This window comes from Palaemon carinicauda, chromosome 6 (assembly GCF_036898095.1).
Source record: "Palaemon carinicauda isolate YSFRI2023 chromosome 6, ASM3689809v2, whole genome shotgun sequence".
Lineage (NCBI taxonomy): Eukaryota > Metazoa > Arthropoda > Malacostraca > Decapoda > Palaemonidae > Palaemon > Palaemon carinicauda.
This window is the reverse complement of record NC_090730.1, coordinates 8,373,424-8,381,884: the sequence shown is the minus strand read 5'-3', so window position 1 is coordinate 8,381,884 and position 8,461 is coordinate 8,373,424.

Here is an 8,461-nt window from a genome sequence, read left to right as displayed (position 1 = left end):
GAAGCCATTGCCTGGCCATCCATGGTCCTAGCTTGGGTGGATTATGATCATAATAAATCAATCAGTCTACAAAACATATAGTTCACGATTAATGAATCAAATTATTCCACGAGACCTTATGATAAGATAATCTTGAGAGAGGCTTGGCCTTTCTCATCCCTCGAGTTTAGACCTAAGCAGTAGTCTGAATATATAACTTCTATATTTCCAAACTAAAAACAGACTTAAATTAGCCTACTGTTGATGACAATAGTTGGAAGACCCAGGCCTACATAGCTGAGAACCATGAAGCACGAAGTAGGAAATGATAAATGGAGAAGTATTGAATCAAAAGCTCAAGATAGAGACGACTGGCGAAATCTAACCGAGGCCCTTTGCGTCAATACGCGTAGGAGGAGATGATGATGATGACAGACAAACATCTGGTACCTTCATTTTCGTGATATTCGTCAAAAGTAAGAAACTGTTACCATGACCATCTTAAAAATGTCTTTCCACATTTCCACTTTTTTCAAAATCCAGCTCTGGATATGATGGAACTAGGTCAGGTATTCCAGTAATTTTCCAGACCTTCCGAGAGAAGCATTTCCTGCCTAGAATTCGTCGCTTGAAGTTTTGAACCTTCCTCTTTCGTATGCTCGTTTAATAAGCTGAAAAGTTGCGCGTGTGTACCTGAAGTATTAACTACCAAATTGTCGTTTCTATCTTTAAGTTCACTAAGTTTCTGCAAAGTTTTCTTTTGATTCATTCTCTCTCTCTCTCTCTCTCTCTCTCTCTCTCTCTCTCTCTGATTAAATATTCCAAATGCAAACAATATATCACGTTACCTAGTTAAATTTGATTTCCAAAGAAATTAATTGAGCATACAATACATCACGTGTCTAGTTCGATTTGATTTCCCAAGAAATTAATTGTAAAAACAATACATCACACTATGCAGTTCGATTTGATTTCCCAAGAAATTAATTGTAAAAACAATACATCACACTATGCAGTTCGATTTGATTTCCCAAGAAATTAATTGTAAAAACAATACATCACACTATGCAGTTCGATTTGATTTCCCAAGAAATTAATTGTAAAAACAATACATCACACTATGCAGTTCGATTTGATTTCCCAAGAAATTAATTGTAAAAGCAATACATCACACTATGCAGTTCGATTTGATTTCCCAAGAAATTAATTGTAAAAACAATACATCACACTATGCAGTTTGATTTGATTTCCCAAGAAATCAATTGTACAAACAATACATTACGGTATGTAGTTCGATTTCATTTCCCAAAAAAATCAATTGTATAAACAATACATTACGCTATGTAGTTCGATTTCATTTCCCAAAAAAATCAATTGTATAAACAATACATTACGCTATGTAGTTCGATTTCATTTCCCAAAAAATCAATTGTATAAACAATAAATCACGCAATGTAATTCGATTTGATTTCCCAAGAAATTAATTGTACATTCAATACATCACGTTAGATTTGATTTCCCAAGACATTTACTTAGCAATATAAGTTCTATTTGAAACCATTAGGCACACACACTTCGTTAACTTATCTCTATCATTTTAAAAGCTTTATCATAATGCCCTTTTAGTAAAAAAAATAGTCCCCCTAAAAAAATAGGATCACAAAAAGCTTCTGCAACTTCAGAGTCAGTCAGCCGATTAGCAAGTGTTCTTTTAATAATATTCTTTCCAGGATTGATATTTTTTTTTTTTTTTTTTTTTTTGTAAATAAAAGACCAGCATTTGGCAACAGTAACTCTTTCATTAACCTTAATTGGGACTAATTTTCGTCGGTTTATAAAACCTTTTGTTCATCACGGTACATGAAATGTTCTCGATATGAGAACGCCATTATAGGTTAGAATAATCTGCAACATAATCAGCGCAGTATAAACTAAAAAAAAAAAAAAAAATATGGCTGCTGTGATCTTAATGGCATTTAACAAAAAAAAAAAAAAATTCCACCCTAAATAAAAATAGGATCACAGGAAAACATGGCTCGATTCATATTACAAACAGCTTCTCCAACTTCAGTCAGTCAGCCGATAAGCAAGTGTTCTTTTAATAATATTCTTTCCAGAATTGATATTTTTCTTGTAAATAAAAGATCAACATTTGGCAAGAGTAATTATTTCGTTTACCTTAATTGGGACTAATTTTCGTCTGTTTATAAAACCTTTTGTTCATCACGGTACATGAAATGTTCTCGATATGAGAACGCCATTATAGGTTAGAATATAATGCAACATAATTAGTGTACAGTTTAAACTAAAAATAAAATATGACTGCTGTTTTTTCTCTAACCAGCCACGGTTATAACTGGCTTAATACTTTTTTTTTAAGATATATAAGTCTATTATTATCTAGAATTAATCATATGCAAGTCATACAGGACAACAATTCATACCTTCGACTGTGGCTGATAAATCTCTCCCGCCGTTATCCCAAAATTAAGGGGTCGGTTGCCAGATGCGTCCTCTCCGATGCCTTCTATCAAAGGCACCTTCTTCCATCAAACCACTTCCTCTCCGATGCCTTCAATCAAAAGCATCCCCTCCACAAAAACTGTACTCTTCATATCATCTGGAATAATAAATATGTAAATTAAATAATTAAAAAAGGATATTGTTTTCTTATGATGATTATGATGCAGAATCATTCAATAATTAGTATATATATATTTAATAAATATTTAGGAAATCTCTATACGGACTCTTATTCATCCTGAGATCTTCATGCGAATGTTGAATTATTCGAAGATTCAGATTCAGATCATGATGATTATGATGTTGAATCATTCTATAAATATCATAATTACCTAATAAACATTTAGGAAATGTAAATACGGATTCTTATTCATCACGAGATCTTTATCCAAATGGGAAATTATTAGAAGATTCAGATTCAGATCATGATAATCATTATGCTGAATAATTCTATAATTAGCATAATGATCTAATAATTATTTAGGAAATCTATATCCAGACTCATATTCATCCCGAGATCTACAAACAAATAAGAAATCATTCGAAGATTCACATTCAGATCATAATGATTATGATGCTGAATCATTCTATAATTAGCGTAATTATCTAATAAATATTTAAGAAATTAATATCCGGACTCATATTCATCCCGAGATCTACAAACAAATATGAAATTATTAGAAGATTCAGATTCAGATCATGATGATTATGATGCTGAATCGTTCTATAATTAGCACAATTATCTAATAAATATTTAAGAAATTAATATACGGACTCTTATTCATCCCGAGATCTTCAAGCAAATTGGATATTATTCACAGACTCAGATTCAGATTCATTCAAATTCAGATACCGGGAACTGAATGCGAGACACACAGGTCATGCGAGTTGAAGGCATTGCATGAATACGAAAAGGGTCATCTTTGCTGGAGGGTTTATTGAATTCTGAAAGCAAAGGGAAAATGAATTAAAGTATCTGGACGCAATCGGTATCGCTGGCCTGAATTGTAAAATAAAACGCTGTAATTAAAGTGATTGTCTAATACATTTCGTAACTATTTTCGGGGGAAATATAAATTCATTTTTGATGAATTGCGAAATCACAATGAAAAGAAAATTGGTTTTCTGAATGATTTTAAGTTTCGGTTATTAGAAATTGCTTCTTATTAAAAAAAAAAAAAAAAAAAAAAAAAATTGTATGACATTATTTCAATTTAGGTCCTAGATATTATAATGCAATTAAAATATTTTTACCTTTCATGGAAAAAAATCTAAGTTTTAATTAATGTGAACTAAGAATTAATTATATATTTGATCAGAATTTTACTTGGAACTAATATTTTACCCTAATCGGGTAGTTGAATCGACTGAACTAAAGTTCAAACTTGCAGAAAATGTTCATGTTGAACAGGTTGACATAAGTCTCTTTTGTTTTATATATGAAAGGTATGTTTTAATGCCGTTACTGTTCTTAAATGTTTTATTTTAATTGTTCAGTACTTCTCATATAGTTTATTTCCACATTTCCTTTCCTTCACTACGATATTTTTCCCTGTTAGAGCCCTTGAGCTTATTGCATCCTGCTTTTCCAACTAGGGTTGTGGCTTAGCTATTAATAATAATAATAATAATAAAAATAATAATAATAATAACAACAACAACTATAATAATAATAATAATAATAATAATAATAATAATAATTAACAGCAACAACAACAACAACAATAATAATAATAATAATAATAATAATAAACAATAATAATAATAATTAACAACAACAACAACAACAACAATAATAATAATAATTAACAACAACAACAACAACAGCAACAACAACAATAATAATAGTAATAATAATAATAATAATAATAATAATAATAATAATAATAATAATAATAATAATAGCACAACGCAAAACCCTGTAATTATCAACGTTACATTATTCCCCATTGAATAAAAAGCACAAATCCATTCATATATATATATATATATATATATATAATCCCCACCAAAGCGAAACTTTTTTCCCCCATTTTCTTTTTCCAAAAACCTGTCCGGCGTCTTTCCCTTCTGCAAATCCTGTTTCCTTCGGAACTTTCCACCACGAGGACGTGTTTTCTGTCACTTGGAAGATCTTCCGAGAAAACAATTTCCTTCCTCCGAGTCTTTCCTAGAAGTTTTACGCTTGTTTTTTTCTTTCTTGCCTCTAACTTTAATAAGGGACGTCATTATATATGCTAACGGAAATATTAATTCAAAGTTATATTTATTTGATATATGTTTTTTATATCGAATGAAAATTATTTTCATAGATATTTTTTCATTCTCGCCTCTAATAAGGGACGTCATTACATATGGTACGGAAATATTAATTCAAGGTTATGAAATTTATGAGATATGTTTTTTATATCAAATGAAAATTATTTTCATAGATAATTTTTCTTTCTTGCCTCTAATAAAGGACGTCATATATGCTAACGGAAATATTAATTCAAGGTTAGGAAATTTATGAGATATATGTTTTTTATATCAAATGAAAATTATTTTCATAGAAGATTTTTTTATTTCTTGTCTCTAACTTTAATAAGGAACGCCATAAGATATGATAACGGAAATATTAATTCAAGGTTATGGAATTTATTAGATATGTTTTTTTACATCAAATGAAAATTATTTTCATAGAAGACAATGTTTTTCTATATAAAGCGAAGATTATTTTTTTTCGCAATAATGATATACTGTATTTAATATGTTATGTACATTTCACAATCTAATATTCCAAAAAGAATATACAAATAGAATTAATTCATTGTGTAACCTAAGTTTGAAGTTACATATTTGTCACGTCCTTTTACTATTAGCAGGTTACTATAAGCATTTTTCCTTAAATATAAAATAATTCTAAATATGCTTCTATCATTCCTTGCGTTTATTCTTTATTTTATAAAAATGAGTAGTGCTTAAATAAATACTTGCAATTAATTCTAATTAAAAGAGAAACACCTTTTATATGAACTATATGAAAAACAATGTGATTATTTTTCGTACAACAGATTCATATGTCCAATTTAATTACTGCAACATTAAAAGTTACTCCTTCAATAAAAAAAGAATAGAAAATATTAATAAACATTAAACATCTGTTTCAGAGTCTTGCAGATAGCAACCAAACAGCTTATTAATGTTTTCGAGACATCATCCAAACAGTTTAGGAACTCTTTGGAGAAAAACTCTACGGAGAAATTCCGCCCTAATTGCGGTCTTCAGGTCAGGATAGGGATAGGGAAGTGGGGAATAGGGGATAAGGATAAGGAAGAGTACCCCTGGATACAATCCAGTTTATAGCCCGAAGGCAGGTACTCGGGAGGGGTAGGAGAAGAAAAAGTGAGAAAAAGAAGTATAGGAGGAGGGTAAAAGAGAGGGGCAGACCCTCTTGCAATGTTAGGTAATAAGGTAGAGTGGATAGAGGAGGAAAGGAAAGGTTTTTTTGGTTCACGCATCTAGCCCTGTAGCAATAAGAATGTTAAATGTTAGATGTCCCCCTTCGAAGGCAGAAATGTGATGGCAGATTAAGGGATATGAATGTGAAAAATTGCGGTCTTGGAGGACGACTTTTCTTATGGTTCTATTATCAGTTGTTCCATAACGAGATGCTTTTGGTAAAACTATATTACTTTATCTCTTTGATTGGTCTTGAGTTTGGAGACTGTGGTTACATATCACAGGTAAATAGATACTTCGTTAAAAAAAGAGCTAAAACGATGTATTGAATACTTAGAAAACTTCAAGACAGAAATGTATTAGGAAATTTACTTATTTCCTTTTAGACTTTAATAAGGTTATTATAACACAGACACATATATATACACAAACAAGCGTTTCTGGTACACGATAAGAGAGAGAGAGAGAGAGAGAGAGAGAGAGAGATGCAGTCTACTTGAAAGTGTACATACACGAACAAACGCTTCTGTAACAGGATGAGAGAGAGAGAGAGAGAGAGAGAGAGATGCAGTCTGATTGAAAGTGTAAATACACGAACAAACGCTTCTGTTACAGGATAAGAGAGAGAGAGAGAGAGAGAGAGAGAGAGAGATGCAGTCTGCTTGAAAGTGTACATACACGAACAAACGCTTCTGTTACAGGATAAAAGAGAGAGAGAGAGAGAGAGAGAGAGAGAGAGAGATGCAGTCTGCTTGAAAGTACATACACGAACAAACGCTTCTGTAACAGGATGAGAGAGAGAGAGAGAGAGAGAGAGAGAGAGAGAGAGTTTAAATTGCAGTCGGCACGAAAGTCAGAAAGGGATAATGCAGACAGTAGATTTAAGTTTCAGGAAGAAGCTTAAGAACCAGCAGCTATTATGGTTCACTTAAAGACGTCTTCAAGATCAAATTAAAAAGAAAAAAAAAGACGAACTTAAGACCACAAAATAAACAAATCATTCAAACACAATTTCATTATACAACTTCGAATTAGCTGCCACCATATGGTAGATTTAGTTATTGTTTGATTTTTTTACCATTCTTGAAATATCTCATTTCAATTGTTCATTACTTCTCTTATAGTTTATTTATTTCCTTATTTCCTTTCCTCACTGGGCTATTTTTCCCTGATGGAGCCCTTGGGCTTATAGCATCCCACAGGGACGTTACCTCATCGGCCACCATAACCCTAATAGATTATTCTAGCTCCTGGAATGATATTTTCTTTTGTAAATAATTTAATTCCTTCGTGCTGACTTCAGTATCTTTTTATTTCAATATCTTTAAAACTTAAAAAGTAAGAGGATAAAACCATCTTCAATTAACTCTATATCTTTGAAATATTAAAATCTACTACACATGCGCAAAGATAACTGTCTTGTTCTATCCCTCAAGCCACTTACATGTGATAAATAACTAGAAAGACTTTGCCCTCCCTCACAGAGAAAACATTCCTATCGTGACACATTCCAACAAATTTTTATATATGTCCTTCCGCCCCATTTCCTTGTGTAAATCAGGTTTCGCTAGAAGCCTTCGGACATAATTTTTCAAACCAGAGTCGGACATTTCATGCCATTTGCCACATCGCCCATGAAAACAATTTTCTGCCTTGAATTCTCCTTCGGAAGTTTAAAAACTTTCTCCTTTTGTGGTATTTTATATGAACTACAATGCTAGTAGTAGTAGTAGTAGTAGTAGTAGTTAGTAGTAGTAGTAGTAGTAGTAGTAGTAGTAGTAGTAGTAGTAATTGCAGGTACAAAACTATATTATAAAATTACTTCAGTTTACGTCACATGCTTTGGTAAAGTGAATTTTGCAAGGAACAGAACACACTCTCTCTCTCTCTCTCTCTCTCTCTCTCTCTCTCTCACTCATACACACACGAGCACACACAACTTCATATAGATATACTGAAGCAATCTACCAAGAGGAATCCAACAGGGGTTACTAAAAGGAATTAACTTTGCAATATGCATGCTGTTTGAGCCTACAAAGTTCAAAGGCGTTATTCAAATAACTTATCATCATATTCCCCTTTTCTATTCAAAAGTCAACACTCCTGAAAGGAAAGGGATCCACCGCTAAATCCTTCATTAATAGTAAGAGCTTCCGAAGTCTATGATATAAGGACGCAATATCAATTACTCTATTACTTAAAACTTAAGAGAATTGCATTTTCTTGCAATATAAAGGCAAATGAATATATTGAAGTCATCAGTAAAAGTGATATTTATTCTACGATGTCTTCAGTCTTTCTCAGAACGGAAAATACTATCGTCTTTATTGTATGAATATTTTTATGAATTTAAATAAAATCATCTAGTACTGACGCATTTGGAGAGTTCAACGCTCAAGTACAAGTGGGTTTATATTATTATTATTATTATTATTATTATTATTATTATTATTATATACCCAAATATATATATACACACACACACATATATATATATATATATATATATGGGGTATAT